The sequence below is a fragment of the Zea mays genome, chromosome 3 (assembly GCF_902167145.1).
Source record: "Zea mays cultivar B73 chromosome 3, Zm-B73-REFERENCE-NAM-5.0, whole genome shotgun sequence".
NCBI lineage: Eukaryota > Viridiplantae > Streptophyta > Magnoliopsida > Poales > Poaceae > Zea > Zea mays.
The window spans coordinates 237117332-237128114 of record NC_050098.1 but is presented as its reverse complement, the minus strand read 5'-3'; positions in this window follow the sequence as shown (position 1 = coordinate 237128114).

Here is a 10783-nt window from a genome sequence, read left to right as displayed (position 1 = left end):
CTATAGTCATCTTAATGGATTATTAAAATTATACCAGGGATGCGTTCATACATTACATGATATTAACTTCACAAAATTAACCACTTAATTATCATTAGTGTTTCCCCTTTTATTTCCTTTTAAATAATAAACCATTACTTTAAATGCACCTATAGCCTAGGTATAAAATTAAGACATGCAGACAGTGAAAGATATTAATTTAACATATAGAGAATAATTTTATGAACATTTTGCAAGTTGAACCACCCAATTTGGAGTTCATATGCAAAAGATATGAAATAAACAAGTTTTGGGATTCAAAATACAAAATTAGACCTATTTATGCGATTAAATATAAGCTCGGGGTTCTTTCTGCAAAATCCTAGGGGCTCGGCTGCAAATTCCAGGGACGACAGGTTCTATTTCTCGGAAGCTGGGGGTTCATTTTACAAAACTGCAAAATGAAGGGGTATCGAGTTCTACCAGCCATTAGATCCCAGAACAACGGCCTGGATTAGAACTAGCGGGCGGGCGCGCGGGCGCGGACGCCTGACAAGCGGGGCCCACTGGCCAGCGGCTCGGGCGGGACATAGGGTGAGCGACTGGGCGCTAGAGCGCTGGTGCCTGACGGGCGGGGCCACGGCAAGGTCGGACCCACTGGTCAGCGGCGCGGGGCAAGCACGGGCGCGGGCGCGGATGCGCGCTGATGGACGGGGCCCGCCAGTCATCGACAACACTTTAATATTTGTGACAAAAAAATTCCTTAATTTTATCTCCTAATATGTAGTGTACGTGTTTACTTTGTAGTTGATTTCTAATTGGTGCGCCGCACATCCTTAGTGATGGTGGATAGGTGGTGCTCGCCTGAGTGGGACGAGACACACAACGCTAGCCGGGAACGGCGTCTGATGATGCAAGGTCCCTCCCACCACCAAGGCAGCCGCAGGCTAGGCCAATATGCAGAAGCATGAGTACGCCCTCCTTTTTATCTAGGTATATAACACTGGATTAGATATTATTTCTAACTATCTCATTGGTTTTCTTGCAATCGGTGTCACATGGTGGCCAGCCTTGCTCCATCTTCTCGGCCTATGCTATGGCCCACAAGGGCAAGGCGACATCCGACGTCACCTACAACCCGGATGACCGCCCCGAGGCGTATAGCAACCCCGTCGTCTACAACCGCCTTCATGACTACATCGCCATGGCACAGGAGGTCCATGGGTCAAATTACGATCCAAGGACCGAGGAGATCGACCCCGATGTCCTCATGAGGGTCGGAGGAGGCAAGAGACATGGGTAGTACTAGATTGTCGACGGGGCAATCGACTCATCGTCCACTCCCACTCTGTCTCAGGTGCCAGCAAGGAGCACGAGCTCGAGCCCAGCCATACGACCTCGAAAGGACAGCTCACATCATCGCATACAACAACTCAAGGTTAGTGCTTCTGTAACTCGTCATTCCTTGAGTTATATACCATCTCTTTGAGTTACTATAACATTGGCTTGGAATATTACAGACCCAGCTAGAAACAGAGAGGAGAGAACGTCAGGAGATGGAGGCGAGGATGGTGGAGATGTTCCAGTACATGCAGAGCCTTGGTGTCGCACAGGGTTTCGCTCCACCACCTCCGTTGTTCCCTACAGTTGACCTTGCTTAGTTCCATACTCCTGTGAGTATCAAAATTCTAGTTCTTCATGATATATATTCATTTGGTATAACACATGCAATCTCTTCTCTGTGCAGGGACAATCTGGGGCAGCATCCAACAATCCTCATGGATCGTCTAGCCCATCGCCGCACCAGTACAGCCGCCCACCTCGATGAGATATTATCTTTGTTAGTGTTGTTAATACTATGTGAGATAACCCAATCTAAACTTGTTTGATGTTGGTAATGCTTTGTGAGATACTTGAGACTTATGTTCTGGAGTGTTGGATACTTATGTTTGTGTTCGAACATGTTGGTAATGTTGTGAGAACTTGTTTGATTTATGGTCTTTGTGAGATATGTGATGTATATATGATATCTATGATGATTATGTGATATCTGTGATGTATATGTGATATATCTTTTGTTTGTTGAGGGAATAGGAAAAACAAATTTAAAATGTGTATACTGGTCACTTAGCCGAGTGTCAAGGTCATAACACTCAACAAAGAAGGAACACCTGGGCACCGGTAAAGTTTTTTTGCCGAGTGCTACGGTCCTGACACTCGGCAAAGAAACAAGCTTTGTCGAGTGCCTCCTAACGCACTCGGCGAAGAAACTGACAAAGGGCCCCGCTGGTGGTCTCGTTGCCGAGTGCTAGTTTGGCGGACACTCGGCAAAGGTAATCTCTTTGCCGAGTGTCACCTTGAACACTCGGCAAATGCGCTGTCTCCGTTACCAGTCGCCGTGACGGTGGCTTTTCTTTATCGAGTACCGAGTGACACTCGGTAACGTCTTTGTCGAGTGCCCGATAAAAAGTAATCGGCAAAGAAGCCGTTGCCGATGTACAGTTCGTCGAGCTCTCTTTGCCGAGTGTCACACCTTCACCGAGTGTTTACAGACTTTGCCGATTGCTTCAGACACTCAGCAAAGAGCCCTATTCCGATAGTGTACCTTACAAAAACTTGATATAAAAAGATACCAGTTTTTGTTTTTAGGGTTTTCTAAAAACTATATTTATAGAGACAGATACCTTAATTAATATGTCTGACAATTTTTTTATAAACCGAAACTACTAACAGAGACGATCATTTCAGAGACGATCATTGTAAAGTGCTCATCTTTAAAAATGACCCGTTAAATAGTGAGCATTTTTCATGCGTCGCCTTGAAAAATCGATCCGTATAGTAGTGTGTATAGCTCCCTGCCTCCCTCCCACCTAGCACTGAGTAACGACGTGAGAATGGCTAGATCCGCTACAGTTAGAGATGGCCAAACGGGCCACCCGGCCCGGTCTGGGCCGGTGAAGCACGGCCCGTTTTTGGGCCCGGCTCACTAGGCACGGTTAGGAAATCGGGCCGGGCCTTCTAAACCCGTGGGCTCGATTCTATGTCCAAGTCCGGCCCATAGCGGGCCTAAATGGGCCAGGCGTCCCGTTTAGCACGAAAAAGCAGGCTAAACAGACCGAAAAGCATGTTTTAGTGAAAAAGCGGGCTCAACGTGCTTAGAGGTAAACGGGTCGTGGCGGGCTAGCCCACCGTGCCTAGTTTCTTGTCCGAGCCCGGCCCGGTCCGGGCTCGCATAAAACCGGGCCGTGCTGGACTCGGACCAGACCCAAACAGCGGGCTTCATGCCGGACTCGCGGGCCTCGTGTTTATTGGCCATCTATAGCTACAGTGAGAACATGCATGCATGCAGTAATAATAATGTTAATTTGTGCCCTAATACGTGGCCAGTAATTAGATCTAGCTTGTTTGAATCCATCAATTAAACTTTAGCTAGCTGATAAAGATCATAGTATTAAGATACAATTAAATTTTAGTTGGAGGCTAAAATATATACTTACCCATTATTTATTTAGTTGTTTCAACCTAGCTACAGCTAGCTAAAAACAAGTTTGAGTTAGACTCCAAATAGATCTAGCTAAATTCTAGCTTGGCAATAGGGATGTAATTAGATCGGATACGAATGAATTACTTGTTTTATATTTATTTTTATGTTTTTCCTTCGGATCGGTTTGGATACGAATATTTATCGAGTTATGTCGAATAAGATCTAAATGAATATCGACATTTTAAATATCTAACTTTGACTATATGGATACTGAGATATAAGATATGATATGGATCGGATTTAGATAAGATATGAATCAGGTATTGAATACCTGGTCTCGAATACGAATCGGTTCTGAGCCCTCTTAGACGAACGAATTCAAATACGAAAAGATAATACTTACCATTTACATCTCTATTTGGCAGGCTAAAGTAGCCGGTGTGGATCATAAAGGTATCCTCTACAGTTACGTCCGGTGGCTGACGTGTCGGACTAAACCACAATCGACCCCACATGTCAGTTGGTCAGCTACGTCCATATATGTTTTACGTCTACAACTCTTGCAGGACGGACGGCCTATATATTTTTTACGTATACATACGGAGTACGGCATACATCGATCGCGCTTAATTACATGCATGCACACGCTTGTACCGTACGTATTAACGTATGGGTGCACGGCACTGGCGGGGAAGTGACATTAGGCTATTCACAATGGGGATTTCATGTCACTGTTTCCAAAAATGCCACATCAGATTTATGGATGAATGAAATACCCTCTCTCAATAGAGAGTTTCATCTCACTATTTCATATGTCAACATACTTCTTAAATGCTGCATATAAATAACCAATAGGATTTACTCAATTATATGAAGATGAAACAAAACACTCTCAGTGGAGGTTTCACACAGTTTCCAAGATCTTGGAAACGAGTTAACATGGTTTCATCCCCATGAAACTCCATGAAACTCTTCCTTCTTAAATGATGTGACATGTCATCAAAATAGCTGACGTGGCAGGCTAATTAATACATGAAACACCCCATAAAACCTCCACTGTGAATAGCCTTATGCACGTCGTAACGTCAACGCCTGCCGGATCTCTTCACCGTCCGGCGGCCGGCTGGTACGGTGTCGGGATCCCAAATATCTATCGATCCGACCTGAAAAACACATGCACGCCTAGGCCGCACACGTACGTACGGCACACTAGTCGAGGCCGGGGAGACATGCATGCTGTTGTGTGTAGAGTACGTGAAATCGACCGGCATTGTGGTCGATCGGCCTGCCGGCTCATGACAGACAGATGCATCCCACCCAGTAACTCCGCTGCACGCACGGCGACAACGGTTGCTGTATTGCGCGTGATTCTCTATTCCTGTTAGTTGTAGAAGATCCTCCAGTTGAGAATGACACATCTTCTGTTGCAGTGTTGTGGATGAAGGGATAGGTGACGAACAATAACTGCTACATATCCTGGTGCGTGATATTCTCTATCATCGTATACAAGGATGGCATGCATTGTTAGAATGAAAACCCTATTATTACAATGGGCTGCAGTTTTAGTATTACATGTGTTACCTCGCAACGTTGAGACTACTGTAACTAAAGTCCTAGAACAACGAAGAGGAAACACACTTAGTGAAGATGTTGACAAATTACAAGCTCGTTGAAACGTAATGAACACGAACGTCCCCAACGACCACACGCTCACGGACATCGATCCCAATATTCTTCGTACACTGGTGCTCGACGAGGTTCAAGGAGACGTAGACGATGCCGACATATATTGCTGCAGGACAAGCGTGCTCCTCGAGAAGGGGGTTATGAAGCTTCGAGAGGAGTTGGCGCGACCAGCTTGCCTCATGCACCTCATTATTAGCGACAACCCGTTATTCAACTTCACCACTGAAGTAGGAGACCACAAAGCTAATGTTTGGAGGACCAAGAAATGGGGTTGTCCACAAGGATCATTGCATAGCCGAAGGTGGACTGGCAGGACACCTAGCCTAGTAGGTCGGTGTAGACAACAAGCTCAGGTGTGGAATAGAGCCGAAGAAGAAGGTTGTGACTCAAAATACCTTATAGGTACTGGAGGATCTAATTAACTGCGCTTAGTGTAGCTCCTGGAGATCATGCATTTAGAGACAGACCTGCGGAACGGCATACACAATGTTAGACTTGGTGAATGTGAGTAACTGAAGATCACCTACAAGGCTCCGGTAGGCGGTGGGGTTGCTAACACGGACCCGACACCTAAGTTCTTGGTCTATTTGTCCAATGGGGTCGCATAGGGCTTGCAGTCCAGCATGCACTAGGATATCAAGGGTATACTGCGCTACTAAAGAAAGAGGCTAGACGACGACATTCAACAACAATCCCTATAAAATGGAGAAGAGGACCCAAATCCTTCATCGTGAACTCATGTAAATTAATGATCTAGTGTAGACAACCCGAAGAACAGGGCAGTATCATCAACATATAGGAGGTACACGATGTCACTACCACACAGTAGATGAACAAAGAGGTGTCTGACTTAGCCTAAGCAAATTTTAGCGAGAGCAGATAGATGACAAACTGATTGTACCAAAGAGGGACTTGTTGAGCTTGCATACCGTAGAGGGGTGTGAAGGGTCAACAAAGCTAGTAGACTGGCTAAAATAAATTATCTTGGTAAGAGTCCCATAGAGGAATGCATTCTTGACATCCAATTGATGAACCGACCAAGAGACTGAGAGGGCTAATGAGAAAATGGTACAGACGGTAGGTGGACTAAATGTCTCATCATAGTCAATGCTAGGGCGTTATGTGAAGCCACAGAGAACCTAGGTAGACTTGTACCAATACATAGAACCATCTGCCTTCCTCTTATGTGTAAAGACCTACTTGCTAGTCACCACATTGATGCTTGGGGGATGGGGCACCAAGTCCTAGGTGTGGTTGTTGGCAAGGAGGGCCTAGTACTCTTCCTCCATAACATGATGCTATTGAGGATTGATGAGGGCACTATGAACTGAAAATGACATGAGGTGATTGATGGGGAGGATGTCATAGAGAGGACAAGACGATCGATATGGCAAAGAACACCAACGGCCTATCACATCACCATTGAGTGGACGTGGTAAGGATCCTAGTGAAAAAGAGGAGGATAGTACATCATCAGCTCAAACTGGGAGTGAGGTGGGACATCCTCTTGTGCACATCACTGATAGACATGCACAGGGTTGACGTACAAGGGAGGGATAGGGATTGGGACTAGCAAGGGCACTAGGGAAGCGAATGATGTGAGGGTGTGGCCAAAGAAGCCGAGGGAAAGTTAGGGCATCTAGTGCTATCGTGGGCCCAACAAAGGCATATGGGTGGACTAGGCGCATCATGATGTCCTACTGGGGTCCAGGTGCTGAGGTGCACATCAGCCATGGGGCACCGGTGTCGCACGTGGTAGCACTAAAGGTGAACCAGGTGGTGGAAACAGAAGAGGTTGCTAACTACAGAGAGCCACAGTGTCAGTGTCAAGTAGAAAATCCAACTCATCGATGGAGTAAGTGGTGGATGTGGGGGATAGATATCCCCTGGGTCCACTAAAAGAGTAAAAGACCTCACGAAAGGCCCAAAGGCCCAGTAAATCGTAAGGTCATTCTTTCGTGGGCCTGGGGAGAGACAACCAGCAAAGCAGATCGACATGAGGCCGGATTGGTGCACACCCGAATGATCCACAACGTCGAGCGAGTAACCACAACAGAGATCCGACTTTCCCACGTTGGAGCTCCCAGGCAGCGAAGCCACGCGAGGATAAGTCGGCAGAGCAGAATTATAGGGAGATAAACTCAAACAGTTCACTATCTTTTAGCTACACGTTGTTATCATATCCACATGTATTGCCCCACGGTCGAGTATATAAGGCCCAGGGGGCACCCCTTCAGAACGATCGACCCTATTACTTAGCCACCCACATCAACCCTCTGCACTCTCAATCCAGAGAGCTCTCTTGTAACCACATTCACCAAGCATACTCACCAGGACGTAGGGTGTTATGCATCTCTAAGCGGCCCGAACCTGTAAACCTTGTCCACTGTTCCTCGTGCGATCGACACGAACCATTTTGCTACAGTCGTCGACACCGTCCTACTCCTAAAAACACCTTGAGGGGCAACCCCGGGTGTGCGGTCGGACCCAAAACACCGACAGCTGGCGCGCCAGGTAGGGGGTGTGTCGACGATCCGAGCTAGCTCAATGGCCGTCACCTTCTACAGCAAGATCACCCTGCGTCCCGGATCCATATTTTGCTTCGGAACAATCTCATCCGTAGCGGATGAAGAGGGAACTCTACACCGCATTGCGGATCCGCCGGAAAATAAGTCTCCTCCAACAAACTCCGAAAATGCCGGAGAAGCGCAACCTCCAGCTCTCCAGAAAAAGATCGTCTCCGGAAAGTCGGGGCCCGAAGGCCCGCTGACCCGGAGAACTCCACTGTCTACTTCCCCGACAAAAGAATGGACACAGATCGCAAGGAAGAAGGAGACCAAGGAGAAGCAAGTTGTTCTTTCCGTTCCTCCTCCCTCAAAGGAGAACGAAAAGAAGGTCGCCACGACAGCAGTACCATTCTACCCCGACGTCCTCTTCATCGGGAGAGTGGAGTCACCTACCGTCTCCGATGACGAGCCGACTGCACCCGGAGAAGAACCACCTCAACGAGAATCCCGCCGACGGAGGAACCGGTGCAGGAACATTCGACGACATCACGTGGCCGGAGAACAGGATCCGGAGCAGCCTGTCTCGCGAGACGAGGTCTCGGAGATAGGAGAAACTCCGGAAGAACGCGTCTTCAGAGAACGAAGGAACTCCCGACGACGTGATCGCCGCCAGGCTCAGGAACAAGCCGAGCAAGATGCAAGGCAACGCCGAGAGAACCCATTCTTCGGGTGCAACCTGAATCCCGACTTCGCCCGAGCTATGAACACGCCGAGCGAAGTTGGAGGGGTACTAGCTCGGATAGCTGATGGACTCCCTCGGACTCCCGACGCCGAGGGCTACCGACGACTGTTCACCCAAGCGGCCAACCATCTTCTATCGCTTGCCCACCCGCCGAACGATCTACGACACGCCATCAACAGTCGCCGAGACACGCGAAGCTCCATCAATGCTTCGCGCGAACGGCGGCATGAGAACGAGATCCGCCGCCGGGAGGAATACGACAGGGATCATAGCATCCCGGCTCAGAGCCAGGCCGCCAGAACTGAGTCGGCAACGGCCTCAACTGGCGGTACCACCCGGGGACGGTCGAGGAACCACAACCACTACTCCCCTCCCCGGGACAGACATCATCCCCGACGACAGGAGGACACGTGCAGAGTGTCTGCTCTTACTCCGCGCCTTAGGGCCATCCAATGGCCTCCCAACTTCAAGGTATCCAATGTCGACAAATATGAACCTAAACAGGATCCAGGGGGCTGGTTAGCCGTCTACACCACTGCTGCTCGAGCTGCCGGGGCGTCCGAAGACGTGATGACCGTGTACTTACCCATTGTCCTTGCATTATAGCGAGTAGAAGAAGGACATTGATAATAGCGAGTAGAAGAAGGACATGCCTACCCAGTGCAACATCCTATTTACTTCATCAGTGAAGTTCTAGGCCCATCAAAGAAAAAGTATCCTCAAGTTCAGAAGCTATTATATGCAGTACTTCTAACTGCCCGCAAGCTACGTCACTACTTTGATGACCACAAAGTCATAGTAGTCACTGGTTTTCCAATAGGGGATATTCTTCACAACAAGGAAGCCATTGGCCGGATAGCCAAATGGGCTTGTGAGTTGGGATCTCATGACATCGAGTTCCGACCTCGCACTGCCATCAAAACTCAAGCACTGGTTGATTTCATATCATAGTGGACTGAGCAGCAAGTACCAGATAACCCAGAGACTGCAGAAGTATGGCGAATGTATTTTGATGGCTCGCTGAAGCTGCAGGGAGCAGGAGCAGGGATTCTCTTCACCGCGCCTGGAGGCGAGCACCTCAAATACGCCCTACAGTTGCTATTTCCGGCCTCCAACAATGCAGCCAAGTACGAAGCTCTGATCCATGGATTGAACATCGCCATCTCGTTGGGCATCAAGAGATTGATGGTATACGGAGACTCTCTGGTAGTCATCAGCCAGATAAACAAAGAGTGGGATTGTTCAAGCGATTCAATGGGAAAATACTGTGCTGCCGTCCGAAAGCTGGAAGATAAATTCGAGGGTCTGGAATTTCATCACATAGAAAGAGATCGGAACACAGCAGCCGATGTACTGTCCAAGCTAGGATCCAGTCAAACTCAGGTCCCACCCGGAGTCTTTGTGCAAGAAATACTACAGCCGAGTATCTCAATGGATCAAGCAGAAGAGTGCAACATTGTAGATCAACCCGAGTCAGACTCTGATGACTGGAGAAGGCCAATCATCAAGTATATAAAGAATGAAGAAGAACCAGATGACAAGAACTCGGCCGAGCGCATTGCTAGACAGTCGGCTCACTACACACTCATTGGGGAGACATTGTATAGAAGGGGTGCATCAGGCGTCCTCATGAAGTGCATCCTCCCGTCCACTGGGAAGCAACTTCTGGATGAGGTCCACGCTGGGCAATGTGGAGTACATGCAGCCTCCAGAACACTTGTCGGGAAGGTCTTCAGGTCAGGATTCTATTGGCCAACAGCAAAGAGCGATGGAGCCGAGTTAGTTCAGAGGTGCGAAGCTTGCCAATACTTGTCAAAGCAACAACACCTGCCAGCACAGCAATTGCAGACCATACCAGTAACTTGGCCTTTCGCATGCTGGGGACTGGATATGATTGGACCTTTCAAGAAAGCTCAAGGGGGATACACTCATGTATTGGTAGCGATCGACAAATTCACTAAATGGATAGAGTTCAAGCCCATTGCTTCTTTAACCTCTGCTAAGGCCGTGGAATTCATACAAGACATAATATTCAGATTCGAGATACCAAACAGCATAATAACTGACTTAGGATCCAACTTCACAAGTCCAGAATTCTTCGACTTCTGCGAGCAAAAGAGCATTCAGATCAAGTATGCATCTGTAGCACATCCAAGAGCTAACGGGCAGGTTGAGCGAGCCAACGGGATGATACTGGAGGCACTCAGGAAAAAGGTCTTCGACAAGAATGAAAAGTACGCAGGAAAGTGGATAAGGGAATTGCCCTATGTCGTTTGGAGCTTAAGAACCCAACCTAGCCGAGCCCTGCATGGAAACACTCCTTTCTTCATGGTCTATGGGTCGGAGGCAGTGCTACCCGCCGATCTCAAGTTTGGGGCGCCAAGG